This window comes from Pteronotus mesoamericanus, unplaced genomic scaffold, assembly GCF_021234165.1.
Source record: "Pteronotus mesoamericanus isolate MK-2021 breed Mesoamerican mustached bat unplaced genomic scaffold, CSHL_Meso_final contig_220, whole genome shotgun sequence".
NCBI classification, from domain to species: Eukaryota; Metazoa; Chordata; class Mammalia; order Chiroptera; family Mormoopidae; genus Pteronotus; species Pteronotus mesoamericanus.
The window spans coordinates 8,509,849-8,537,250 of record NW_026555091.1 but is presented as its reverse complement, the minus strand read 5'-3'; the positions used below and the strand labels follow the sequence as shown (position 1 = coordinate 8,537,250).

At 56.8% G+C, this 27,402-nt stretch overlaps 1 protein-coding gene across 1 annotated transcript in view; it reads left to right on the top strand.

Moving 5' to 3' along the window:
- Positions 1-19,918: 19,918 nt before the first annotated feature.
- Positions 19,919-27,402, top strand: part of IKZF1 (IKAROS family zinc finger 1) — a 79,337-nt gene continuing 71,853 nt past the window's right edge. Inside the window, exon 1 of the mRNA XM_054571280.1 lies at positions 19,919-20,069. The gene's annotated coding sequence lies outside the window, so the exon portion shown is untranslated. The remainder of the gene's footprint in view (positions 20,070-27,402) is intronic.

Genomic DNA, 27,402 nt, shown 5'->3' with positions numbered 1-27,402 from the left:
CTTTCCCACAGTTTTGTTTTTGATCCTTCTGAAATCTTCTGTGTCATAAGTCTATTGTAAAAGGCATATTGCTTAGTTTGCTTTTAAAACCTCAAAATCCAATTCAATCTCAACTACGGAGTTCAGCCTTTTGAAATGTAAGTAATGACATATTCGGATCTATTTATATCACTTTGCCTTTCTGTTTGTTCTGCTTTTTATTTTTCACCTTTTTTCTTGTCTCCTTTTGAACTCAGGGTTTTTCCTTTATTAGTCGCTTGGAAGTTATTTCTATTCTTTCAGCGGTCGCCACAGTTTTCACATGCACACTTAACGTGTAGAGGGAATGAACGCTTTTTACCTCGACGCAGCTGTGCTGGGCCTGGCGGCACCTGAGCTCCCCGCTCCTTCCTCCAGACGCGCATGCTGCCGCCGTAGCTGTAGCCCAGCAAAGGCTGTGGCCAAGGCCTTACCGTTCGCCTGGCGGGTATTTTTCCTGGAGCTGAAGTTGATTTCCAAAGTTACCCTCAGCTCCACGTCTGTCATTCTGGGATCTTCCAGCCCCGGCTTTGGATGGAATAAGAAAGAGTTAACCGTGGCAAGAGGAGGGAATGGCCCCACTTGGACAGGTGACTTTGCCAGGAGGAACCCACCCAGGGACCCTCTCCTGGCACCTGCCCTGCCTGTGGCCGAGCCAAGGCCACGCGGGCCCAGGTGGCGCCGTCACCAGCTGGGTCTATCGGCCTCTCTGGGTCGGGGGCTCTGTCTAGCCATGAGACTGGTCTAAGCCATTTTCAGAGAGGAGAACTCTAAGCCTCTGAGAGAGGAAGTGGCTGAGGTCACCAAGGAGTCAGTTGGCAGAACCAGAAATAGACTTTAGACTTCAGATCTCACTCACAGTTCAGAGGAGGCAGCATGTTCTGCTTTGATCTGGGAGAGAGGAGAGAGAGAGAGACAGAGAGACAGAGAGACAGAGAGACAGAGAGAGGAGAGAGGGGGAGCAAAATTCGACAGACACTACATTTGTGAAGAGGATACAAGAGAATTCTCTACCGAAGGACAGTTCCTTTTTCTCCCCTCCCAACGAAGCCCCCGCGAAAACCCTCTGCTAACGGCTCACAGGACGGGGACAATTCCCGCCAGACGAAACCGGAGCAGCCAGAGCCCAGCTGCCGGCCCGCGCTGCAGACGGCGTCTCGTGATTTCCGCAGCGCGCAGACGGCGCCCCGGCTCCCGCTCGCCCCGGGTGCGGATGAGGGAGAGCTCCGCGTGGGAGGCTGTGCCCCACGCTCCGGGGGTGTGCCCGTGGCTCCCGAGCGTCCCCGCACGGAGGGCAGCCCGGACCTGGGGTGCAGACGACTTGGGGAAACCACAGTGAGAGAGACACTTTCTTCTTTCCAATGGCAGTCGACATGCCATGTCATCTTGTGTCAGCATCATTGCGTGTACAGCATAGTGGTTAGAGAATTCTATGCTCTATAAAGCGTTCCTGCGGTGGTTCCAGGGCCCGCCGGGCCCCTCCGTCGTCATCACAACAGTATCGACTCTGTCCCCGCGCTGTCCTTGCCACCCAGCGCTGGAACCCGAGGCCAGGGCCTCGCAGAGCAGAGGCAGCAAAGTGCGCGCTCCCCTCCAGCCCTTTGGGGAAGGGGGGTCGGTCGCATGTCTCCCTCAGTGTGTGCGCCCGTCTTGCGGCCGGGGTGGGGGCTTCCTGGGGCCCTGCCCACGCTCCCTGGAGGAGCCCCAAGCTCCACAAGTGGCCGGAGAGAGGCGCAGGCCCCCGCGGTGGCCACTCTTTCCCAGAAATCAGAGCTTACAGAAAAAAACACGAATGGAATCTAACTCTGGTGAAATTTGCAGAACCTCAAGGTTTCGCTGGGTCAGGACCAGGGTAAAAATAGTCTCTCAGGATGATTCCTGGCCAGGAAAACAGAGACAAGGGACAGGCAGGACAGCGACGGCTTCTGAAATTTCACTTTTTCCAACTTCCTAGTGGGTTTCACTGTCTGGCTCTGAATCACTCCTTTCTCCTGCCCTCTCCGGGGCCTCAGGCGGGAGCTGCGGCCCGGACGCAGGGCGCGGCAGCGCGGGTGGCGGCGGGAGCGCGGCCGTGTCTGCTGACACCAACTGCCCTGAAGGGAGGTCCCCGAGGGGGCCATTTGCCCACAGAGCCGGCCTGACAAAGCCGTCCGGCCACCCACCCCCCATCACCAAATACAGCCAGGAAACCCCTAACGTAGCCTCCAGGGGCCCAAAAGAAGAGGAAAAACCGAGTGTCACTCGGTCATCGGACACTTCCCGCCATCCCAGGCTGGGGACCGCTTATCTTACGGCTGCAAATCTCCCAGATGGGGACACTCCAGCTTCCCCTGCCCGTTGGGTCCTCCCCTCCCACTCGGCTGGTTTTCCTTGGGGCCATCCCGCCGGCCCTCGCCCAGTTCCTCATTCTCCATAGACGGTCCCGCTCCTTCCCGGGCCGGGGGCACCGCGCAGAAGGACCCACGGTCCCTTTCCCCTGCCCTCAGGGCATAACCACCTTTTATGAGGGGCTCTTGGAGGAAACTGACCTGCCTGAGGCCAGGGGCCTCGAGACAAACTGAGGCTTAGGTGGTTTGTTTTCACTTGTTTTCTTTTTTTGTCATTTATTTCCTAATAAGCGGGGGCAGAAGGTCGCCCAGCCCCTCTCAGAACGCGGCACTAGGGTCGAGCAAGTCCCACGGACCCGCCCCGCCGGGACCTCGGCTCCTCTCGGCGCCAGCAGGGCATCCAGGGCCTTGTCCCAACCCCGCGTGTCTCCCATCCCTGTAACTCTGCCAAACGCCCTTCCCTGTCGAGGCCCGCACAGGACCAGCGCGACAGGACCGGTGTGGCTCAGCCTCAGAGCTCTGCCCGGTCCGCAGCCTGCACGGTGGGTAACCACACGGAATTCCCAGGTCAGGAGATGCGCCCTGGTCCGATGGCCGACCTGCGCTTGGGGGAGGAGGGGCGTGCGGCCTAACGAAGGCACAGCCCGCCTGGTCGGGACGCCTCTGCCTGGGGACCAGCGAATCCCTTTCAGGGACCTCAGCAGCGAGGAAGCGCCGCCCACGCCGCTGCGCAGGAGAGCGTGGCCGCTCGGGGGCAGCGGGAGACAGAGGGCACAGGCACCCGCCTCCTCCCCTGGCCTTCTTGGCTCCTGTAAGGTGGGCTGGAGCCCTCCCTGGGCGTGAGCGCTGTTCACCCACGTCGGCCGCCCGGGCGGCCCGGGTGTTACCGGGTCACGGGTTGGGTCACCAGGGGACCCGTTAGCAGGAGCGGGGTCCCCCACTTGGGCTCGCCCCCGGAACCGAGCCGGTACCCAGCGGGAGCGGCCAGCCACAGAAGGAACGTTGTGCAGGGCGGTGGGGACAGCCACCCTGTCCCCCACGGGAAGACAATCGCGAGGCCCGGGCGCTCCGCCCTGTCTGAGTGTGTAAAGGCCACGGTAAAAAGTGCGCTCTTCCGTGGAGGAGGGTGACACTGTCCAGCCGTAATTACGTACGTGTTTCAACACTGTCTTAATGCAGCAAATGAATGAGTCCCTTCCGGCTGCTGTAAGTAACAGGCATTAATTTCTTAGAGATTTGGAGGCTGGAAAACAGAGCAGGGTCCCCGCGCGGTCGGTGAGGCCCCGCTCCTGGCCCAGCCTTCGCACTGCGCCCCCACGTTGGGTGGGGGGCGAGGGAGCTGCCTGGGGCCACTTCTTGAAGGGCCCTAACCCCGTTCACGGGGCTCCACCTTCACGACTTGAGTGCCTCCCATCGACCCAGCCCCCGATACCATCGCCTGGGGGGTTAGGCTTTCTCGTGTGACTTTGGGGGGAGTACAGACATGTGTTTATGAGGAAACCCTTGGCCTCCTCAGGGCTCCTCTCTCCTCTCCTCTTCTACGTGGCATCGATGGTCCTGATTGGCACTTGGCTTCACGTGTGTCCCCCTCACTGACGTGGGGGGCTCTTGAGTGAAGCCATGTATCTTAGTTACCTTGCTGAGTCCTGGGCGCAGGGCCTGGCCCGGTGCCTGGTGCGTAGAATGAACAGCTGCCATCAGATGGATGAATGAGCGATCGATGGAGAAAAAGAGTTAGAAATGGAAGACTGGAAAGAAAGGAAGGAGGGAAGGAGCCGAAGGGGAGGGAGTGGGAGGGAGTCCAATCAAAACAGAACATTACGGGGAACCCGAGTGGGGGCAGGGAGCATGCATCCTGCGGGTCGCCTCTGGGAGCCGGTGGGCGCAGCCTCTGCACCAGGCAAAACAGGGGCGCACAGCTGCCAGTCGGCCTCACTCAAGAAGCTAACAAGCTGGACCCAGGGCTCAAAATCCCACGTGTCATGCTGGTGTGGGAACTTCTCTGCCCCCGGGCCCCCTGCCCCTACTCCGGTGTAACAGCCCAATGGCTCACTCGCCAAGGATGCCGCCTTCCCCGACTGGCCTTCCTCGCTTAGTGGAAGCGTTGACGTTCCCTCCATGTTGTTTCGTGACCTGCCGGCTTATTTATTTTTGTTGATGAATAATATTCCGTTGTCTGGATGCACCGGAGTTTATCTACCCATCCCCTACGAAAGGACACCTTGGTCGCTTCCAAGATCTGGCAACAATGAACAAAGCTGCCACAAACAGCCGTGTGCAGGCGTTTGTGTGGGCGCAAGTTTTCAGTTTCTTCGAATAAATACCCAAGAGCACGGCTGCTGGAGCTCATGGTGAGCGTGTTTAGTTTTGTAAGGAGCTGCCTGTCTGCCTTCCGCAGGGGCGGCGCCGCATTGCGTTCCGCGGCGAGAGTGGGGGCTGCTGCTGCTCCGCGTCCCCGCCGGCCCTGGGTGGGGTGGCGCGGGGGGGCGGGGCTCCTGCGCGCTCCAGGGGGTGCGCCGTGGCATGGCCCTGTCGTTCGAACTTGCGTTTCCCTCCTGTCATGCGGTGTGAGCGCCTTTTCAAGGCTTGTTTGCCACCTGCCTCTCGTCTTGGTGAAGTGCGGGCACCTCTGGGCTTTTCATTCTGCTGCTAATGAGGCCGCAGGCAGCCAACTCCGCGACAGCAGTATTTCATGGGAGTATCTCAAGGCTTCCTTGTTAGTTTTCGTTCTGGAACAATTTCCTCCAAAACTCAAATTACACCCCTCTTATTTATAAAACTAAAAATGAACTGTCCCTGTAGCCTGTGAAGTGATATTGGTCATTGCATTATCGTTTTTAGAATCATCCTGAATCCCTTTTAAAGTTGGAGGCTATGATTTGATACCTTTTCCTCAATGACAGAGCCACGGTTCAGCGCCTTCTCATTCCTGAAGTATCGGAGAGCACAGCCCATTAAACCAACTGCCCTGAATGAAATCGCCTTCCACTTTCAGAAGTAGTTTTTAGTTATTAACACTTTCTTTCCACTTCCAGCACTATCTTTTGTCTTCTCAACATGGAAACCTTGGGCTTCTTAAGAGAAAACAAGTAAAAGTTGTTTTATTTGAAAAAATTTTTAAAAGTTCCCTACTTGCTTTTCAAATAAAACAACTTTTAAAGTTCCCAACTTCTTAATTTTATACTAAAGTTCCGTTTTCACCAAGTAGATGAAGAGCATGCATTTTAAAAATAACAAGAAAAGATAGAAACAGACATTTCAATAGGAAATTATTTGAGTTAAAGAGAATATATTTAAATAAATAATCATGGATTATAAAACACACCAAGGTTTCTTATCTTATGGATAAATTTGAATGTCAGAAATACAATAAAAATTACACTAATATTTGAGACCAAAAGCAGGAACAACCAAAAAAAAAGATAAATTGGACTTGATTAAAATTAAAAACTTCTGTGAATCCAGGACACTACGCAGAGAATGAATAGATAGCTCACAGATGAACAAAAATATTTTCAAATTGTGTATCTCATATGATTAGGGATACCAGAACATATAAAGTCTAATATATCCAGAATAAAAGATGTGTCCAGAATATATAAAGAACTTCTACAATTCAACAAAAAAAGATGTACAACGCAATCTGAAAATGAGCAAAGCACTCACACAGACCTTTGTCCAGACAGGGCCCACAAATGGCCATTAAAAATATGAAAAGATGCCCAACGTCATTAGTTCTCATGGGAAGGCAAATTAAAACCACAATGAGACATCACCTTGCAACCGCTAGAATGGCTGTAATACCAAAAAAAAAAAAAAAAAGGAAAATAACCAGCAAAGGGGGAGGGTGTGGAGAAGATGGAACACTCACACGCTGCCGGCAGAACCTCAAACGGGGCAACCGCTGAGGGAAAACAACCCAGCGCTTCCACGCCGGGATTACCGTGTCACTCCGCGCCCCCCCACTAGCGTGGACCCAAAATAACACAAAACAGGTGTTCAACCCAAAACCTGGACACAAACATTTATCACAGCAGTTCTTTTCACATTAGCCAAGAGGGAGAACAACCCAACGGTGGTCAACAAAGCACCCACAGAATGGAACGTTGCCCAGCCGTGGAAAGGCCTGAAATACCGGCACACGCCACAACACAGGTGAACATCGCGCTCAGAAACACCGAGCTGAGCGGAAGGCCACGTCGCATCTGACTACGTTTACAGGAAATATCCAGAGTAGGCGAATCAATGGGATAGAGAGCAGATCAGTAGTTACCCGGGGCTGGGGGAGGGGCGGGTGGGAACATCCACTGAATGGGCATGGGGTTTCCGGGGGGGCGACCAAAGTTCAGGAGCCAGACGTGGGGACGGTCGCACAAGACTGGGAATGCGCTTGATGCCACTGCGCTGTGTGCCCGAAACGGCCAAGATGCGAATTGCGTGTTCTGTGTACTTCACCACAATACAAAATAGTCAGATCTGCTTCAAAAGAATAATTTAGATCTGTTTCTCGAGTCAATTGTACCTCAGACGCTAGTGTTTCCATTGTGCAAAACTAGAACTTTTCTGTGTTTGAAGCTTCTTGTCTATGGGAGCAAGGAGCCATCTGGCCTCTCACCTGCATCTCACACTCTGAAAGAGCACGTCATTGGCGATGTGGCTAAATAGTACACCCACTTTCTTTCAGTTACTTTGGCCTCCACAGGTATGTGTCCATTCTTAGGATTCCAGACATGTGACAGATTCGTCACAAAGGCTTTTGGAGATGGGGATGTGTCTTTCTACACTTTGTAAGCTTGGGTTTTGTGTACCAGTATGCAATTAACTCAGCCTTTCCCTTTCCCGCTGGAGTTAATAATTAGGCTATCAAGATACCTGCATCGAACACTCTTGGACTCATTTATCTCTTAGATTTAAATTAATTTTCCAAACAGCCTTTGCTTATTACATATTTTCTTTCACCTTATGAAGTAATCAATTACCATATGATAGTTTCCAACATAACTTTGACCCAACTTGGCTTTTTATTAACACTTTTAATTTTTGAAACAAATCAAGCGAGCTCTCTCAACTACATTGTTAAGCATACTTGTGTAATGCTTTATAAAGAATGTTAAGTATCACTAACACATGATCATGCAGTAGGACAGCCAAAGAATATGGAAAATCATCAAGACTAAAGTGTAAGTCATTCAAGAACCTCTCACCCACAGGCAGTGTTAACGTTTTAGTAAATAGCCATCTAGGTGTATATGTGAAATACCTGTGAACCGCTACGCACCATCCTGCAACTTGCATTTGCATTCAGCTGTGCAGGCTGGATGCCTCAGAAAATAGACGCACATTATTATCTGGTTCTACAGTGGCAACAAGCTCATTTATATGGATGTATTAAACATAATTTCATCCTGTGATGAACATTTAGTTTCTTTTCCATTTTTTTTTCTAAAAACCTCCTTCTAATGACCCCCATTAAACATACACCCCCGTATTTTTTTGGAGCATGCAACCCTTGAAGTTACGAAGCAAATGCTCCACATTTTATGTTTTGATTCCTGTTGACATGGAATGGTCAGCTACGCTCTCAAGCACCCTGTGAAGGTCACCAAGGCGCGCCATTTCTCCGCCCCTTCCCAACCATCGCCGAGGTGCAATATAAAAAAGTGGGTATCTCTCAATTTATCTTAACCTTCCGTTTTCAAACTCTACTAAGCGGGATTTTCCTTTTTTTGCATTCAGTAGCCTTTTGCGTTTCTTTCGTAAATTGTGTCATCCATCCGTTGCCTGCTGTTTATTGAGTTATTTCTTTTTATTTTTATTAATACGTGAGAGCTCTTTACATATGAGCAAATGTAACCCTCTTTTATATTTAGTGCAAATATTATCTCAAAATATCACCTGTATATAAATAATGATTGTCTTGTCTTCTTTTCCGTCCTTTAAAAAACAGCCGTGGGATAGACATGTTCAAATACACACAGAAACAGATGATGATATCATGAATTCCCATACGGTCATCACCCAGCATAATATCAAATATAGCACCAACCTGGTTCCATCTTTCAACTGCTCTTCTTAATATTATTGTTATTATTATCACTGTTGTGTTTTGTTGGGGTATTTAAAAGCCGAGCTCATTTCACCCATAAAGTCATCAGGACGCACCTTTCATTAATAAGAACATGTTGACACAAAACCATGTGTCATTTTCTCCACTCCTCCACTTTCATACCCCCCAAAACTTTACCTACCACGCACAACCCTTTTGGATGATGTACGTCCATGTCGAAATACACCCCGCCAGCCGATTTTCTCCGGCCTGTTTTGCCTGTCAAACCAGCGGCAATCCCATTGACCTTGCAGTTTCTTGAACACAGGCCTGTAACTCTTCCCCGATTCCCTCTCCCCGCCAAGAACTCCGGCCCCTCTCGGACGTGCTCCGCGCCCTCGTCCCGGGCTCGCCGTGAAGCCGCGCAGGGCGGCAGGCCTTCGAGCCTGAGGGCGGCTGCCGTTCTTGTTTCCACCGCTCTCCCCTGTCCCGGCTCAGTGTTTCCAATTCCGTGAGCACGTGCCCGGGCCTCACAGCCTTCCTGTGGAGCTTCCATGCTGTAGGCATTTACATAGGCACTTGGGGAGGTCACGGGTTTTCCCCAAAGCATTTCCCACTCGCCACAACTGCCCAGCTCACAGCCGTGCTCAGGACTTCCCCAGATCACCACGCTTCTGTTGGCGTGGTGCTCGCTCATCTTCCTTGAATCCCTGGCCGCTGCCGTGCTGCCTTTCCCAAGAGCCCAGCTCTTCCCCAGAGGCCTCTCCCTTTACGCAGGCGGACTGTCCCAGGAGAACCCTGCCGTGAGCCAAACCCGGGGCCTCTGCGAACGGGGCGCCGCACGATGGTCAGGTGGCTCTTTCTCGCCAGCGGGCGTCTGTTCTGTTTACTCCTCAGGTCAGGAGAATCGGGTTCCTGGCTCTTACCCGGTCGATGTCAGGCCCTCCCGGCTTGGGGTTTGGCCTCAGGGGATCCGTCACCGCAGGTCAGCAGCTGGTAAAGGGAGAGGCTGTGCTCGTGTGTCTATGCGGGGGTCGGGAGCTCGGGCTGCTTCTGGAAGAGCCAGCCCTCAGTACTGGGGCCCTTCCGGGGTGACATGCCCCTGAAGGGCAGGGGGAGGTGGGCTGTGAGGTGACAGGCCTGTTCTCAGCGCCGTGCCAGCCCACAGAAGCACATTGCCGGAGCCACCACCAAGTCAGGAAGGATCAGCTCGGAGACACCGTGGAGAACATCTTGTCAACCACTCTCATCTCGCGATGGAAGAAACCAAGGCTTCGGAAGGTCAACCAAACGTCTTGCCCAAGGTCGGAGAGAGAAGCCTGACCAAAACCGGGTCTCCTGGCTCTCACCAGGGACCCTTTCCACCTACTCAACCCAACCCAACCAAACCACGCCGTTTCTAGCCACTGACTCTCTCTGCCCACCCCACCTCTGCCAAAGCTCAGAAGGCCAACAGTGCCCCTCGGAAGCATCTCATGTTAAGGCTGAGCTTAAAATCGCCTCAGTGGGGTTGACCAGCGCCATCAAACTCATTCCAAGGGACTTCGCATAGAACTTGGTCAATCTGGGGTCTCACCGATTCAAGCCGAGGATCCCTCATTGCGGACCTCGGGAAGATGAAAGCAGATACAGCCCCGTTGGGTCAACTGACGTCTACTGAAACAAAATGGGACAGTCTGCCTATGGCTAAGATGAAAAATATACCTCAGACGAGAAGAGATTATTGGGCCGGGTGTCATCGGAAGGCCCCGGTCCAAAGCTTGGTCTCACCCTACGCTTGACCTGCCTCCATCCTTCAAGTACTTGGTCTTTTGTCTTTGAAGAGGCAACAGCTTGGGCCTTTAAGAGATGAAAGAAATAGTGAGTCGTTCTCCAGGTTTTGTGCAGCCATGTCTCGTGTCTGACAATCCCGCGCTCGCCTATCTGACAGTCTGCTGTCACTAATCCATATGCATGGAAGGTGTGCATCGCCCCCGTGCCTACCCGAGTCTCACTTAGCCAATGACATCTGTCTCTGAACTGTCATGAAATGCTAGAATAATTATTTTTCTTTTGTGGTGTCAATTCCTCTTTCTGTCATTAGTAACCTTGTTAAATACCCTCTTCCCTCCCCTTATCAAAGGGAGGAACTGAGTGCTCAGTTTCAAACGTGCCCTTAACACATGCAGATGGGGAGGAAAGTCTGATCCAGCTCCCGCTTCATCAGACATCTACTGTCACCCCCACCGGGGAGCAGGCCCTCTTCTACATTTAACAAATTCAAGCAATTTAGCAACTCAGTAAAAGTCTATGTAAAGTGCTCCGACAACAAGGGGAACGAAGACACTTGTCCTCTGTCTTAGAATTGGCTAATGGGAGACGGGAAGTCTCAAATCGCGCATCACGGCGGGTTCGCGCCGAACCCCTAATGCACTGCTGGGAAAACCTTGCGAAGTTTTCCATCACGGTGGGGGGAGGGGCTGACAGGTGCTGCCGGCGCCGTCAGTCACATCGTGGGAGGCTCCTAAATTTACGGTGCCTAGGAGACGGTCCCCGCGCAAACCTGCGCAGGACAGAGCCAGGGGCATGGCGGCGCGGCCCCCCGCGTGCGTCTTCCGTGGGGCCTCCGAGGCCACGAGGCCGAGACTTGGCGGCTCCATGGACAGAGACCACGGACACATGCCCGTCCAACCCCACCACGGGGGTCGGAGCGAGGAACGGGTCCTGTGGGTCTGTCTACACTCATCAGCTTGCCAAGCCTTAGTTACAAAAAAAAAAAAAAAGTAAAAAAATGTATTTGGAGAGTGAAATAGAACCGTGGTGGCTGAGGGGCACTATCACCCACGGCTTGAGGGTCTCGGGGGAAACCCATCTCGGCCGCGCGAGCCAACACCAAACGCCAGCAGTCAGAAGGTCAGATGGCAAAGAACGCTTGGGCGGCATCAAGAAGCAGCTTTCTTCTCGTGGTTCCCCCTGCTCACATTTCCCTCAGTTCCCTCATCAAAAAAAAACAAAAAACAAAAAAACCCATAGTGTGATCCGGCGCCCGGGGGAGGGGAAGGCTGAGGAGCACTTTGCGCTGATGTGCTCAGGAGCCGCGTGCCCATCAGCCATGGAGCGTCCCCCCCCCCCCCGCCGCCCCCGAGCACGGAGCCCGGCGCTCACCGAGGGCCAGGGCAGCTGGCTCAGAACCTGGGAGGGAGGCAGAAAGACGCCCTGGGGGAGCCGGTCTCCAGCTGCGTGCCGGCGCCCTGCTGAGCGTCTGACTATCGACCCGGCCTCCTCCGGGCTGGCTCTGGGCGCTCTGCCGGTCCGGGCCTCCGGCTCCCAGGACATCCATCACCAGCTGCGAGCTCCCTGTCTTACCGGCTTAATGGCCTTGGCCTCCGAGGGCCGAACGCTGCCCGGGGAAGCGTGGGGCTCTTCTGGGGCCGGAGGAGCGCGTGGGACTGACTTTCGCCGCGCAGGTCACGGTCTGGTCCTAAAGGAGCCACACTGGCATGGAGGCCTGGCCACCTACACGTGATATTGAGGGACTGCCCTCCAAGTGCCCCCTGCGCCCGACAGCTCCGCCCACCGAGCCGGCCCGCGGCTGCCCCCAGGCTAGTGCCCTGGCTGTGTGTCCTTTGGCGACTGTGGGGCGGGGCCCTGGCTGTAGTCACAGCGTGTGCAGATCCCGCCTCAGCTGACTCCGAAGAGGGAAATGCACTCGCATGGTCTGCTTTGCTCTCGTCTATAAACCACGCAACCTTATCCCTTCCCCCCAAAGGCAGGGCCACGCAACACAGTGCACCGGGCACATGGCAGAAAGCGATGATGAGACATAATCATAGAAAATAAAGGGACACTGTAATGAGAAGACAACCCCTTGGTTTAATTGCGGAACACTGTTTAAGCTCAAGGAAATTGTGTATTTGAGCTCTGAAGTGGAAATAAAGTTTCTATTTCCTGAGATGCATAGCATAGAAAATTAGTTCTTTTTCTTCCTTAGAAAAAGATACCTGCAAGGAAGAAGAATATTATGAGTAAATATTAAAAGAATCCATAGCTACTGGGCTGTGAGCAGTTACAGAATACGTTATATCTTTAAATAATTTCTAACTCACTGGTTTAGAGAAAAGAGAACTGACCCCCAGCCTTCCTGAACTACAGTCCGTCTCTCATCCCACGGAAAGAGCGAGCTGTCGCTGGCGGAGGAAAACCGCCCCGACGACCAGAGCGGGGCCAGGGCAGGGCACGACGATCCCGAGGTGCTGCATTTGTACATTATCCTTTGCTTCCTTCTTGGAAAGTAGCTTGAAAATGAAGATAATGTCCGTTCAAGGACGGGGTAACCTAAACTGCCACCTCCTCTGTGTCCCCAAAAAGGAGGGAAACTCGGAACATTCCAGGCGGAAGCCCCCCTTGCCAGGAGAGCAGTGACAGGTGAGGAGGGAGCGTCGCGCCCCTCGGGTCTCACGGGTGCCGAGGGGCAGGAGGGCGGAAGGGGGGCTCCGTCCGCCGTGAAGGCTGGGGACGCACAGCTCCTGTGCCCCTGGGAAGCCTCGTTGTCCACCCGAAGAGCTAGAAAAGTCGGACGGCGCCCTCCAAACACGGAGCGCGCACACGCAGAAGCCGGGGTCCCGGGTGCCACGGCAGCAGGGCCCGCGGGCACAGAAGCGCCCTCTCCCCAGAAAGTGACCGAACAATGCCAGTTGCACAGCATGTTAAGGGCTGAGGAAAAGCGAAATCAAAGGGGGGCAGAGGGGGCACCGGGGCGGGGGAAGGGCCGTTGCACGTCGCAGAGGGCGGCCTGAGGGGGGGCCGCAGAGCCCAGAGGACAGCGGGGCCGACTGAAGCGGCAAGGGGCAGGCCGGCCCCAGAGCGCAGGGAGCTGCCCGGGTACGCGAAGGCCAGCAGAGCGAAGCAGGCAGCAGGCGGGCTGGGCCCCCTGAGCCGGGGACGCTGCCAGAGGGGCCCTCGGGGCGACGGCGGTGGGAAGGCGGCGGGGACTTGCGCCAGGGATGGCTGGGCCGCTGCCCCCCAGCCACGGGGCGCAGGATCCGGCCGGGCTTTTCCTCAGGCCCCCAAGCGCTGGGAGCGGCAGGGACAGAAGTGTTGCAGATGAAAGGGGACCTTCGTTTGGACCCGAGGGGGCAGAGCTGAGGGAGGTCCCAACAGACTGGCAGGTAAGACCCAGAGGGGCGCGAAGTGGGCCCCCAAGGGTTCTGGTCTCAGCGACTGACCCCAGCTGCCTTTGGAGTAGATGCCGGAGGCCACTGGGGGCGGGTCTTGAGGGGATTTCTGGGCTCCGGCGTGGGGGCGTGGCCACCAGGAGACCTGGCTGGACCTGCGGGGTGGGATGCAGGAGCCCCGACTTCCCAGGCAGGTCTGAGCCACCACGTCAGGGCATAGAGATGGCATGGAAAACTGTCCAGGGCCTCGCCTGGCGACACCCAGCCCTCTGGGAAGGGTGCTGAGGAGGTGCAGCCAGAGCCACCGGGGAAAAGCAGGCCTCTGCGGCCTCCAGGACACCCACCTCCCGGCGACCTCTGGTTCGGACGCGGCGTTTGCAGCGTCTCCCTGAACTGGGAAGCCCTGCAGAGATGTTCCCGCGGCCGCCGGGGACTCGGCCCCGACCACTCGGGGGTGATCCCCCCAGCTCTTCCCGGGCGCAGAGGCAACCCGCATGTGGCCCTGGAACGCGCGGGTTTGACCTGCGGGGCCCGCTCGCTCACCGATTCGTTCATCTTATGAACAAAGGACACAGGTTTACGACAGCACCGTAAATGTGCGTTCCCTTCTGTACGATTTTCTAAATAACGTGTCTCTTCTCTCGCTTACTTTACTGTACGAATACAGTCTCTAATCCCTATGACATGAAACAGGTGTCGATTTGCTGTTATGTTATCGGTGATGTCCCTGGTCAACAGCAGGCTCCCTGTGGTTAGGTCTGCAGGAGTCAAAGGCTTACACGCAGGTTTTCAGCTGTGAGCCGGTCGGCGCCTCTGACCCCTGCACAGTTCAAGGGTCAACTGTACATGCAACTGGGTTAGGGTTCGCCCCGCCTGCCCGTCTGTGAGGCCTGGCGAGCACGCGGCCATCTCCCCTGCCTGCCTCCTGCTGGGAGCCGCCTTCTGAGAACCTTCATGGGGAGGGGAAGGAGGGAGCCGGCGGTGGTCACCCGCCTGGCCCTCCCAGCGAAGGCTGATGTCCCCGCTCTCGCATAGCCTTCCCACCAGCACCACGCAGCAGGACACACTTCCCTGTTGTAGGTATCGAGGAGGTGACGCTCGGAGAGGGGAAGTGACTCCAGTGAGTTCCCGCAGGGAGCCTGTGTGGGGCTGGGGCTGACGCCAAGGCGGCCAGGACACTCTGCACAGCAGAGGCCCATGGCTCAAACCCTCCCGAGCCTGGCCGAGGGCAGGGGTCAAGGGTCGGGGGTCGGGCTGCACTGGCACTGACAAGGGAAAGGGGCTGAGACAGCCAGCGCAGAAACACCCAACTTCCAGCCTCTGCGCTTTCCAGACAGCGAGCCCCTCGCCCACCCCACTCCCTCTTGGATGAGCCATCCCTCCCTTGAGTCTGGAGCTCGCTGCCTGCCTGCGTTGGCCTCCAGCTGGAGAAAGACAGGTTCCAAAGGGACGCCCTGGGGCGACCTTAGTTCTCTGCAGGAAAGTAGGGCGGAGGCAGGGGTGTCCCAGCCGCGGGGAACTGGATACTCAGAGGATTGGACTGACGCTTGTGCCGCGCGGACTGCCCCCCGCCCCCGCCCCCGCCCGGGCGCGCGCCCGCACCTGTAACCTGCCCCGGCCCCTTCAGGCCGGCCGTGAGGAGGGGTGTTCTTACTGCTGTTGTCCTTAGGACGGTCCTGCTGCTGCTAGTGCCGTTGTTCTCACTTTACAGGAGAGAAAACGGAGGCACGTGGAAACCTAGTAACTTCCCTTGCCACCAAACCCAAACGGTGGGTCTCCAGCATGTCACTTAACCCTCACCCCCGGCGGGTCACCCTCTGGGCGCTAGAGCCCTTGTATAAGCCTGGGACCATAGCGCTGGCCTGGCTGCGCTCTTAGACATTAATCGTGTCTGGAAACACCCCTCACAGAGCTGGGCTCCACAGGGGTGGCTTCAAGACCATCCTTTGTAGTCTTTGGTTAGTGCTCTCTTTTGAGAAAGAGCTTCTTAACCCGCCCCCGCCTTGGAGAAGAAAACCATTTCCTTACTTCCCCTCTCTGATCTCCCCGCCCCCTTCCCTCCCCGCGTTCGCCAAGCCCTCCCCCACCACGAGCCCCCGCCCAACGCCTCCCTTCCGCGCGGCCCATGGGCAGTGTGTCGTGCACACCTCGACAAGTGCTACATCGCAATGCGATTGTTTCTACTTCACGAGATTGGACGCCCCTTCCGGGGTAAGCCCCCGTCTTGGGACATCCTGTCTCTCAAACGCCACCTGCCGTGGCAGCCATGCAGGGACTGAACGAAGGGACACAGGCCACCAGAGGCTGTTGCACCTCCAGACATAGTGCCCTGACCTCGATCCCCAGCCGTGCGGTCAACTGGGCGGTGGCAGCTGATCCCTGCTTTTCCTGACCCTGGCCTGTCCCTCTCACATCGGTCCCTGCACTCACCCCAAACCCGTCCGAGACCTTTGCCCTGGCGACCCCTCTGTCTCAAGTGCCTGGGTCCAAACCAGTTGGCTTTTCAGCCTCTTCTAACCAAACTGTATTGATAACAAGTCACTGTTTTGAGAATCTAAGTGCGTTCCTCTCCAAAGTACCAGAGGGAGCCAAGGGCCAGAACTGTCGCGGAGTGGGAAGGGTTTGGCCGCCGGCAGCAACGCACTCTCGACCCACAGTGCAGAGGCGGAGCGGCGAGTGCTGGGCAGAGCTGTGCCTTTCCCGCGGCTCCGGGCCAGCAGCCAGCGAGGCCCTGGGGGGCAGCGGAGGGTCTCTGCCTGGGCTCACACCCGCCCTGGGTCCTGTTCTGTTATTTCCAGAGCAGGTGGGAGCTCGTGGTCTGCACTTCGAGCCAAACCCACGGAGCGAGCTCCCAGGAAAAGGCCTGCGGACCCTGCCCGGGCCAGAAACTGTTAGGTTTTGAAAGCAGAAGAAGCTGGGAACTGTGAAAACTGAGAAAAGAAACCGAAGAGGCAGAGCGCTTGTTGCAAAAGTTTCCTCCGGGACCTGGGCTTTCTCCTGAGGGCCCTGTTCCTTTTTGGATGAAACTGATGAGTTCTGTATTCGTTTAACACTGCAGGAAAATAGTAGCTTTGCAAAACACACACACACGCACACACACGTTTCCTTTAAAATTTAAAAATCTATTTGCTGTTTCCCAACTACTGGGGGAGAGAAAGGATGCTCATTTGCTTGCTGTTTTACAGATTTTTTTTTAATTGGAAAACACACAATTCTAATGGTGATCACCGCTTACACACATGGCCTTGTTTGCTTTCCCCTCGTCCTGTAGCACAGGGATGCTCTGCGAATGGCCGACCGAGGCTCAGAGAGGCTCAACGGCCCGCCGAGACTCACACAGCGAGTGACAAGCGAGACTGCAGCCCGTGTGATGACCTGCCCACCAGACCACCTTTTGCCTCTGTGAAGCTGGCTTTTCTTTAAGCACCGCGGCCCGCCCGCCCCCGCCCGGCCGGAGCAGAAGCGCTTCTGCGGAAGGTTCCGCAGAGCAGCCCGGGTGAACCCTGCAGGTCCTCTTTATTGTTTGGGTTGTGCTGTCTCAAAGGAAGTAACGTGGGCAAGTTAGCCATTTTTGTGTCAATACGCTCTACCTAGGAACCTCTCTAATAGTTTGAAAACAGCCATGTGTAATATATGCCTGTCCCTGAAGGAGTGAAATGACGTTAGGCCTGTAGTTTTTTAAAAGCAGCACCTATTTTCAATTTCTATTTTCCCCTGCAACGTGCTTTCACTGTTGCCTTTTGCTGTGGGTCCTCTCTGGCCCCGCCAAACCCACGCACAGACCCCGGCTGCACCCTGAGCTCCTCCTGCCCCACCTGCTCGCAGGGGTGGGGAGCAGGAGGCGGGGCCTCGTTCTTCTCAGCGGGGCACTGGCCCTGAGCAGGTCCTCCCTGTGTGATCTCCGTAACCCACAAACAGTCCTGTGAGGTAGCTGATATCAACGCCAGCAGTTTACAGGTGGGGAAACTGAGGCTCAGAGAGGTTAAGGGCCTCGCTCAAGGTCACACGGCCCAAGCGGGGCTCCTGTCTCATGCTCTTCTGCCTCAGGAGGGGTTGCCTTGATGGCCGGGTGACCAGGCCCAAGTCCCGAATTCACACTCCTGGGGACAGACACATGTTGGAAGAGGCAGTCCAGGTGGAAGGGGCGGCGGATGTCCAGGTGCCAGACGAGCCCCGCCGCCCCTTGGGGCTGGCACCTTATGCTTGGTGCCTCATTTAACCCTGACAAGAGCTCCTAGGACGAGGTGGCACTTACTGCTTTTGCAGCTAAGGCCGATGCGGCTTAGGGGCCTTCAATAACTTGCCCAAGGTCCTGCAGGAGCCGGAGGCCGAGGAGTGAAAGCCCCGGGCCTCTCACTAGCCCTGCCTCCTCTGGGCTCTGAGCAGGGTGCTCCCTGGCTCCCCGGGGCCCCGCAGACCCCTCTCAGGAGCAGCGAGCAGTGGGCGATCGGCAGGTGGTCCCGGAACCCTGTGGCTAGATGCTGTTCGCGCTCACACGGGTGGAAGAGACTTCCAGGGGCCCCCGAGTAGAGCTGGTCAGTGGGCGCCTGGGCCCTGCCGCCAGCAGCCTCCTCTGCCAGGCACACCCGGACCCCAAGCGTTCCTGCCACACTCAGCTGCCCTAAAGGGACGTTTCTGGCCCGGTTCCCTTGACCACGGCTCTCCCCACCTGCAAGACCTGCAGGCTTGTCCCCCGGAGGCCCGCAGCGCCAACCTCCCTCTCAGGCGGGAGTCCTCCTGCTCAGCCCCAGCTACACGGGGACCGAGTCGCTCCTGCTCCCAGGTGCTCTCCAGCGCCTCACTGCCCAGCGCGCAGGTCCTGAAGGACTTTCATCTCAGGACTATTCCTCTTCTGCTCCAGCCAGGCAGTGCCCGGCTTGTCAGACGGATGGGCTCCTCCGGGTGCGAGGAGCTGAGCTGTCAGAGCGCATCCCTGCTCTCACTGAATCCCGCTGCGCCCTGCGCGCATGCTGCGGCTCCGCTCTGGGAGGGGAGCCTGCGGGGCGCAGAGCCGCACAGCGGGGCGCCCTGCCTGCCACCGCAGCCTCCCCACCGCCCTTCCACACCTGCGTGTGCACAGGGGCCAAGATGGAAGGCGCGATCCTAACTTCTGCAGCAAGCAGGTGGGAGGGAAGAGAGCCAAGAGGTATTCCATTGGTTGTCTGGGAAAATGCATGGCACCTTCCCTCGCTTGCGGAGGATCAACTTTTCCCTCCCCCTCGGGTGGGCACTCACTACTTAGGGTCGCAGCCAGAACCTGGGAGCCAAGTGCCCCATTCCCAGGGAAGGAGAGCAGGGCGGGCAGGGGACGCCCCAGACGCCGGGGAAAGTGCTTCCTGGGGTCCCGGGTCCCGCGAGTCCCCCGAGCCTGGCAAGCATGCGGGGCCCGCGGCGAGCGGCCCCGGGCAAGGGGTGGCGAGGCCTGAAGGCGCGGGTCCCTCCTCCCGCGTCGCTCGCGCCGGGTCCCCAAGGGTTAAGCGCAGGTCCTGCTGCGTCGCGGCCGATCCCGCCGCCTGGTCCGGGGCGCAGAGCACGGGCCACCGCCAGCCGCGCGGGGCCGCGGGACGATGCGGCGCTGGAACGAGGAAGCGCCGCGGCGAGGGGCGGGCCGGGGCGCGCTGCGCGCGGGGGTGGCGGAGGCGCGCCGGGCGCGGCTGCAGCCCGCGGCAGCGCCAGCAGGTACGGCCCGAGCCGCCGCCGCCCGGGGCTCTGTGGGGCGGAGGCCAGCCCCGCGCCGCCCCAAAGTTTCTGCGCGCGGCCGCAGAGTTGCGGTCGGGACGGTCCCGCGCGGGCCGGCCACCCAGCGGCGGGGCGGGGGCGGTGCGCTGGGCTCTGCGCGGCGCTGCGAGCCCGGGGCCGCACCCCGCTCCGCGTCCCAAGCCATGCCCCGCTCCGAGTCCCGATCGACGTCCCGCTCCGAGTCCAGCTCCGAGTCCCGCGCGTGTCCCTCTCTGTGTGCCCGACCGATGGCCGGGGCATGCGCGCGGGGCGGGCCGGGGCGGCTGCAGCGAGGTCGGGCCTGGACCCCCCGAGCGCGCAGCCCCGAAGTCCGAGGGGCGCGGGGCGGCGGCCGCAGGTGGCGGAGCGCGGGCCCGCAGGGGCGCGGCCCGGAGTGCCAGGTGCGCGGCCCGTGGGCGGCGCTGTGAGCGCGGGGCAGCGGGCGGGCTGTCGGCAGCGCCAGAGCCGGGTCGGCCCGGCGGGGGGTGGGGAGTGTGGCGTGTGGCAGAGAAATGGGGAACAATGCGAGTGAGCAACTCCAGGAAGTCGTTGTGAAAGAAAGCCGGGAAGCGCGAGGCGGCCGAGGCGGCCAGGCGCTCTAACAAGTGCCTGCGGGGCCCCGCGCCGGCGGCGACTGCGGGGCGGTCCCTGGGTCTCCGCGGAGCGCAGCCGAGCCGGCGGGACGCTGGGCCGCTCCGAGGCGGCCGACACAGGCGAGCCGGCGGGGCGGACGGAGTCCTGGCTCCGAGGGTGCCCGTCGAGCCCGAGGATCAGTCTTGGCCCCCAAAGTGCGACGCCCAAATCCACGTGAGTGTTTTGAATTGAATTTCAGAAGGGAAACCTGGGGTAGCTGGTGGATGTTGGGGGCAAGGAGGGGAACGAGACGGAAAGAAAAGGCGAGGAGGAAGATCCCCACCGCGGATCCGCCTCTGCTTTCTGGGGACAACGAGAGCGCAGGTGCACAGCCGCCGCCAGCGCGGCGGCTCGGGGCCGCCGCGGCCGTCACCGGGCGGACTGCCCGGCGCAGTCGCGCCGGCATCGATACACGTCCTGGTGCGGCGAGATCAGGAGCCCAGCCGTCACGAAGTGGTTCACAGAGACCTTTTTTCTTCTTTCGGGGAGTGAGAGATTGTGCTTTTACCGTAGAGTAAATGAAACCCGGGTCTGAGCTTGCCTTCTGCAAAACAGGGCTCTCCCGGTTGGAAAAGTTAGTAGGTGCCCCTGCTGAGTGCGAGCGGGGCTCTAGGGCGAGGGAGCACCGGGGTGACCGGACATCAGGCTCCTGGGGCTGAATGGGGAGTGTGTTCAAACCTTGCCAGGGGTCCCTGGTGTTTCCTAAGGAACCTCCCGGAGGTGGGATGTGTGTGTTTTTCCCGTTTGGCGGCAGAGAGCTCGGCATCCAGGGGTTGAGCTGCGTGGGGACCTCCCAGGGTTGCATCAGGCACAGCTTTGAAACTCAGGCTCGTCCTCCGCCGGTGCCCGCGCCCAGGGCGAGGGCCAGCGGGCGCCTGACCGCGCAGCCGCTCAGCTCCCTGCCCGGCGCGCCGCCCGGCGCCTTCCAGCTCCCAGGCGCCTTCCAGCTCCCAGGCGCCTCGCTTGGCACTTGAAGTGACAAACTGCTGTTGAAGACCCATCTCCTTACTAGTCAACTCAACTTCTGTTCAAAGAGGAAAAAAAATATATATGAAAGTTGAAAATATTTAATATGCATGATATTGCAGCGCAGATGGAAATTGAAATGGTTGTAAGGATTGGTTCTCTTTGGTTAATGAGGTGAGAGGCGGAGAGGACCTGCCGGAAATGGTTGGAGCCTCTTGAATTTATTTCTTTGTTTCAAAATGTTTTGTTTGATGAGGTTAATGGGACTCATCTTTTACATGGGATTTTGAAAGTAACGATTTAAATACTATTTATATTAAATGTGGCATAATTGTTTCCATGACAAATCAGATTATTTGGTTTGTGGCTTAAAACTTAAACAGGGACAAACATCCACCACAGGATTACCTGCTTCCATCGTAGAATGTGCAGAACATGTTAAAAAATAACTTGCATACACAAATAGAAATAATGATGTCACTGTTTAAAGTCCTGTGCCGGCCTGGTTTGATACAATGTATCTGATTTCAAAATTCCCCACAAACGTCCATGTTTATCCCCTTTTTACATGGGGGAAAAAAAAAAGTGCCTCCTGGTCTAAAAGCCTAGCAGTGCCGATGCCTGTACTGTCTTCCCAAGTGAAGGGGTCATATTTTCTTCCCGTTTTGTTTTCGGGTGACAGCGTGAGGCAGGAGTTCAGAAGCTCCGTCATGGCGGTGCGTCTGATTCCTCTGTGTTTCCGTCCAAGTGCTGCACGTTGACAAACTGCACACGCTGCAGACTTCAGGCACCCCCCCGAGCAGCCACAGCCCCTGTTCGGGGGAGCCCGCCAGGTCTGTGAAGAAGGGGGCGTGGGTCCTGTCCGGCCCTTTGCACAGCTGGCCCTCGGTCTCCAGGAAGGCAGACCAGGGCCGTCCTGGCAGCCGCTTCTCCTGGTGAAAAATTAGGGTCTCAGTGAAGGTCCTGGCTGGAGGCCTGAAGCCACAGGTGGGGAGACCTCCGCGCTGTCCTCGCTTGACTGGAGGCTTAGAGTTTGAGGATGGTGGTTCTCTGGTCTGGGGAATTTTTTTTCCCACTCGACTTGGATTTGTGTGTTGCGTGTTTGGCTAATGTAGTGGCATATTGTCAATATGGAGAGACTTCTGAAATCTGAGGGAGCTCTATGTCTCTACTACCTACTGCGTACCATGAAACCCCCACCCCACGTACACGTATTGTGTGTACACTGCAAGGCTATGTGGGCATTAATGGGCACAGGAAATAGACACACACACACACGCGCAGTGTGCACACGCTTGCAGAGAGAAGCCTCAGACCGCCGGAGCCGAGTACTGCAGCCCTTCCTTTTGGTTCTTGTTCGGCTGTTTGTTTTTTACTTTTTACAAAAACGGGACGGCTTTTGAAACGTATAATGGTGAGTGACGGCATAAGCAGGCACGGCGGTGTCTGCCTCGCGCCGCGTGCTCACGGCCACGGGCACAGCCAGCCCGGAATCGGTCATGCCGGCACTGCGGGGGGGCCTCTCTGCTTCTCCTCTCCCCGAGTCGTGTAATTACGAGACGCCATTGGCTTGCAGGCTCCATCTAAGGCCGGCTCACGGCCGCGGGCGCAGCTCACGGGGGCAAACCCTCTGGCAACATGCTGTTTCTCAGACCGACGGACACTCGGGGGGGGCGGTGGCTCCTACTTCCCCCCCCCGCCCCGCCCTGGCCCTTGCACTGCTTCCTGTCTGCTGTCCCTGCTTGTGTTTGCAGAGCCCCCAGACGTGTGTGCAAGAGCCCATTTCTTGGGAGGAAACACTAGCTGTAAAAGCCACAAGTGGGCCATGCTTCCAGGCCCCGAGCCGCTGGGCCGGTCCCACCTCGACACGGAACCTCCTGCTCTGCTCCCAACAGGCGCCTGTGCTCCTGGGAGGCAACCCAGCGAGCCGAGTCCCAGGTATCAGCTGCACGCACACTTCCAAAGCTCAGGCGACGGGGAGATAGCGCCGGCGCGCCGGGGACTTCGGGCAGCCCACGCCGGCAGTTTTTATCATGGTGCCGACCAGCCGCGCCCACGGCTTCTTCCTGGGGACCTGTGGTGGGACTGCCGCTCTTTGCAGTTTAATAAATGACTTCCCACCGGAGCTTCGCCTCCTGTAACATGGGTTCCCGCCCTTCGATTTCCCGGGCTGTGGCTTTAACAGCTTGTGTTTGACGTCGTTTTGAAGGGTTTGACGATGTTCTGAGAAATAGTTCTAAGATATTAGGAACCACTGAGAGTGAGGTGGGGCAGCCAACAGAAGCAGCTCCGCAGACGTTTCTGAGTAGAGAGATGGGCTGGCCCACCCTGTGGTGGGTGCCAGTCCCCGTCCCCGTCCCCGTCCCCGTCCCCAGGGCCCGAAGGGAGCAGCTGAGGCCCGGGCACGGCGTCCGCCTGATGGGTGTGGCGCCTCCTTTTCTTTCTCACGTTTGACTGTGACAAATGGCTGTGCCGTCAGCGAGCCGCCCGGTGGGAAGCTGTGAGGCCCGGCGAAAACCCCAAGTCCCAGGTGCGGGGGCCGCGCGTCCCCCGCCGCGGGCCCCAGTCCCCGTCTCCCATGGCTGGCTCGGCCTTTGGGGAACTCGCGATTCCTGTTGACTAAGAGAGGCCCGTGCTCCCCCACAACCTGTCACATCAGAGGGGCAAATAATCTCTGAACCCGCTTTGGTCAGGGCAGGAAGCTCAGGCTCCCTTCCTGCCTCTGTTTTCCTGACAGAAAACTTTCTTCCCTCCTTTTTTGCATATTTGGCAAATGGTCCCACCTTTCTCTCCGCCCCAGCGGAGTGTGAGGGCGGCAGAGAGGAGGAGGCCACCGGCGGGGCTGCAGGGTCCCTCCCAGGAGGCTGAGTTGAGGGGACTCCGCGGCCCACCGACCCAAATTGTCCACGTCGGGACTTGCGTGGGAGGCACAGGCGCACCGGTGAGTGCCCCCCAGCCCGGGGCGTTGGCCGCGCTCGCTGGACGGGGGCCCACGCCCCTTGTCCCTGGCGCCCGGGGCCTGCCGCACCCGCCCGCTGCCCACCCGCGGGGCGATGGGGAGAGACAGGAAGGCCCACGGCTCTCCCTGCTCGCGGGGGTCCCACGCGCCACCCCTGATAGCACATGGGGGGGCCGCCATGTAATGGGTGGCTTAAAAGGGGCCCTCATTCGTGGGCAAAGGCCGTCTCTATACTTTCTTGCCCACATGGGCAGGGCGCCTTTTGCTCCAGCAATCACTCACTGCTCAAGGAAATCTGACTCTCTTCCTGCCATGTTCGCGCCAAAAGCGCACTCCGGTCGACAGGCAGTGGGTGCGGAGCCTGCGGGGCGGGCGGCAAAGGGGGGCCCACTCTCCCGCCTCAGTTCTTTCCTTTTCTGCCCTCTGCGCCCCCTCCCCCCGTCCCGTTTTGCTCACGTGTGCTGTTTGGCAGAGGCCATCAAAACAACCAAAGAGGGCATGAAGTATTTTTCAATGGCCTTCTACCTATTGAAATAGATTTTTATGCTTCATTTCTGAGCTCGCATACTAACCTTGACCCTCTAAAGCACTTTCTGTCCATTTGAAATGGTTTAAAAGTGAACGGTACGGTGTGGATGAGCGTCCCTGTCTGAAGCCAGGAGTTCCACGTTGCGTATTGATTCATCAATTTTGGGTACATTTTTGTGGTTAAATCAGATTTTTACTGGCAACCTTGGAGCAAATAAAACAGCACATAAGATCCCTCCCTGGAACCAATGGGGAAATGTTTAATTTAGAATCTTTAGGAGAAATGAACACGAGGCATTGATCTCTCCTGACCTTGCTTGGAGGCAGTCTGAAATGTGCTCCCAAGGGCCTAATGGGACCAGAGAGAGCCAGTGGCCCCCAGCACCCGCCCCGCTGGGAGCCTGAGAAGGCGACCTTCCCCACTCCTTTGCACCGAGTTTTGTGTATGGCAGAAAATTAAAGTGATCTTCCAAGAGATCCACAGTGAAACATATTGATACACTGAGTATCCTACTTCATTAAATTAAAATCACCCGGCTAATTATCTCAGGTTGTTAGAGATAAGGCAACTAATTACCATTTTAAAAAGATTTGGATATGTCTAGTGCTTCTCCGCCTGTGTTTTCTTGCCCCTGCCTGGGGTTGTATATGTTTCCCTGCATTTAAAGGATGTTCAGGTTAATTTAGAGCAGACAAGGCTTTCGTAAGAGGAATGTAATTTGCTAAAAAAAAAAAAAAAAAAATCTTAAAGTAAAACGTTGAAAATAAATAATTTAAACATATCTAAGGGCTGCAGGAAAATCAGACTACGGTGGTTCACTTGAGCCCTCTCACAGTTTGTTCTCTGAAGGACGTGAGCATTTTCTGCCAGATTATAAATAAAGACATGCCGATATTTGTAGCTGCCGAATGAGGAAGTCGTAGCCGCTGTGAGGTCCTCCTGACCACCCCCCCCCCCGCCCCCGGGGCTGCGTGGGAACACTGCCGCTGAGGGCTGCAGGGTGCGGAGTGGGCTCTGAGCAGGCCCGGGGGGCTGCGACCCCCGGGGACCGTGGTCTCCAGAGGCTTTGAGGTTTGGGCTCGTGCGAGTTCTCCTCACAAAGAGGAGCTTGAGAACTCCTCTTGCTGCTGTGATCCCCTGAAGGAACCAGTTGGCACCCAAGTGGTCCTCCTTTCTATAATTATTTGGTTTCTTGCCATAGCAGTTCTTGTCACCAAATAATTGATCCGTGTATCAATTGGTGATATATTGTATCAGCTGGGATGCATTGGCTCTTCCCTCTACCCTCGTGGAAACAGAGTGAGAGTGAGGTGATCGGCCAAACCACTGGAGCTACTAAAAAGCTGGACTAGATTTCAGCAATCGAAGTTTTGGGTCCATATTCTGTCTGCTGTGACCATCATTAAAAATGGGAACATAGATCACTTCCTAAATAATTTTTATGAAAAGTTACCTCGTTTTAATGGATTATAGGTGATAATTTTGTGGGTGTTGTGAAAGAACTGAGCCCAGGGCTCTTCGCAAAGCATTTTCCATTCGTTCAGAAACCCTGTGGCCGGAGCAGCTTGGAGGGGTCAGGGAGTCACCGGGAAGCTGTGCCTGCTCCTCTCCGGAGCTCCGACAGGACACCCCGCGTTAGAGGGCGGGCCGGGCAGGCCTCTGTGCGGCCAGGGCCGGGAGTGACAAGACATCTGGGAACAACAAACCCGGACCCACGGTGTGTCAGCTCTGGGGCACATTTTCTGGCTGTGTTTGTCTCTAGATGTGTAGATCGGACCTCGCTGCCAGTTAGACAGTAGAGACTCATCGAAACACAAGGGGAAGAAATTTAGTTCCTAAAGCAGCGCCCTTAGCGGGCAAGTCACAATGGCTTCCCAGCCATTGTTAATAAACACAGGTCTATGGATCTGTAAGCAAATGGTCATTCCTGTGAGGATTTGCATAATTTTACTTCCTTGGGTCTAAATAAAACAGAACTTTCGCCAAAGAAACTTCTGCAAAGACTTCTTTAAACAGAAGTCAAAAGGTGCTGTGGGAAGCCCAGGTTCACAGGTGCACCTGAGGGTGTTACGGCTGTGCTCGTGGATCTCTCTAGCGCGCTCGGTTTTCATTTTGAGTGTTACCTTGTCCACGTGAACTAATCTCCTGGCGGGTTGAGGTGACTTCCCGGCGCAGAAGGTCCGGTGCCATGCTGTGCTCTTTGCGACAGCAGACTGCCTCCTGAGTAAAAACCTTTGTTAAATACGGGGATGTTGTATTTATCTGTTTTGAAAGTGTTAGGGTGGGGGGGGGAACACTTTGAAAATAATAGAACAGGAAGTTGTCCGGGGCCCCTCTCCCTCTTCCCTTGATCCTAATCAGTGACAAGACGTCGGCACTTTGGGGTACATGTGTGGGAGTCCGTATTTGGGGCAGTTTCTGTATGTTTTTAGGATGTAGGTCTCCTTTTATTAGGCTGTTGTTTGGCCATGCATGAAGGTCCTCTAAAATCAGGAAGAGGCTAGAAGAAGATGAGTCTAAACTTAGATTTTTTACTTCAGTGATGAAGTGTAAACGCCATTTATATTTGAGGAAGCGACTTAAGAAGTGGCCTTCCGAGGCGGGTCAGACTGAGGAAAGGTCCTGTAACGCGGCCCGTGGAAATGAGGGGGCGGCTGCTGAGCGAACAGCAGTCAGGGCCAGTGGCTTGAGAGCCGGGACACAGCCGGGCCTCACCGGGGCCTCGGCCCCCGTGGCGGGGCGCGTCCGGGACGGGGCCGGCCCAGGGGCCCCGCGCTGCCAGGACGGGCCGGCGCCTGCCAGCAGTGCGCCGGCCACTGCACTTTCTCTTTCTGAAATTCTAACACGGCAGCTCGCGTCTGTTCTCCCACATCCCTTTGAGACACGCGGCTCCATGGCCGCCTTTAAAGATGTCCTCCTGGTTCCTTTCCTTCTGTGTGAAGCACCTCGTGCCGAGGGCGGTGCCGAACAGCTCGGAGCTGGTGCGAGGAGGCGCCCGGGCCCCCCGCGCCCACCCTCCCTGGCCAGTGCCCTCGGGGTCACGGGAGCCGCCG